Below are 1,024 nucleotides of genomic sequence, written 5' to 3'. Positions count from 1 at the left end.
ACAAATATGGATCTCTTCCAGTCGGTAGGCCGGGTACCTCTGTTCCAAATTTTTTCAGATAGCTGAGTGAACATTTCCAGCTTTAAATCCATATGCTTATGTAGCACTTTCTAAATTCCCAAACATTGCTTATTCACTATTTATTGTCATCTACTTATAAGCACACACAGTGCTGAGCACTGGGAATACAGCAGAAGCTAAGGCAGGCATGGTTCTTCCCCTCACAGTACTTGCAGTCCCATGGGAAAAATTAAACAGCATCTGATAAATCCAAACGTAATCCCCCAAAGTGTCAGCTCACCTGTTCCAAGGATGAGCCTTGGCTTTTCCCTACCCCACCCCCTCAGCCTAAATGAGGACTTCTAGTTAGGTGATGTGCAAACTCCATCAATTCCCCTTCCATGGAGTTTGTTCTTGGCTTCTATTTGGGTGTTGCTGCCCATTACTTTAGAGGGAACAGAAGTACCTGCTAAGAAGCTTTATGTTGTCACCCAAGGCACCTTCTTCAGTTGAATTTGTTTCCTTGGTCTATTTTAGGACAATGCCCCAAACATGGAAAAAGAGACTGGCAAGACACAGGCCAAAAGAAATACTCCCTGCCTCATTCTTTCTACTCCCTTATGATTTTCTCTTTCTTTGTCTTTTATTTTATGTAGGTTATGCTTTTATTTCTCAACTTAAAAAGATGGGTGGACTTTTAAACCAGAGCCAAAAGTAAGCAGGCATTGTATCAGGTGAATAATGAGAAGGCAGAAGGAGGAAGGAGCTGTGAGTAAAACAAAGTGCTGGTGGAGTCAGCATTGACTGTGAGTTGCTCAAGGGGCTAATGGGCTTGTGGAAGAAAAGAGAACATTGCAGCCATAAAATGAGAGCCTGGCGATTACACAGGACGTGCAGCAGCGGCAACAGCAGCATCACAATGCACTTGTGATACTTTCTCCATCCTTCTAGAGCCTGTCTGTGAACACTCGGACTCCATCTCCTCCTAAGATCCCATTCTCAGAAATTCTCTGCCACAAATTCT

The 1,024-nt window shown here is 43.4% G+C and overlaps 1 protein-coding gene across 1 annotated transcript in view; it reads left to right on the top strand.

Annotated features, from left to right (window-relative positions):
* NRXN3 (neurexin 3) overlaps positions 1-1,024 on the top strand; it is a 2,130,901-nt gene that overhangs the window by 664,031 nt on the left and 1,465,846 nt on the right. The gene's annotated exons all lie outside the window — the stretch shown is intronic.

The sequence above is a fragment of the Orycteropus afer genome, unplaced genomic scaffold (genome assembly GCF_000298275.1).
Source record: "Orycteropus afer afer isolate SDZICR_OR568_19922 unplaced genomic scaffold, OryAfe1.0 scaffold00079, whole genome shotgun sequence".
Taxonomy (NCBI): Eukaryota; Metazoa; Chordata; class Mammalia; order Tubulidentata; family Orycteropodidae; genus Orycteropus; species Orycteropus afer.
Note: the sequence above shows the minus strand (reverse complement) of the source record. Positions and strands in the feature narration are given on the sequence as shown.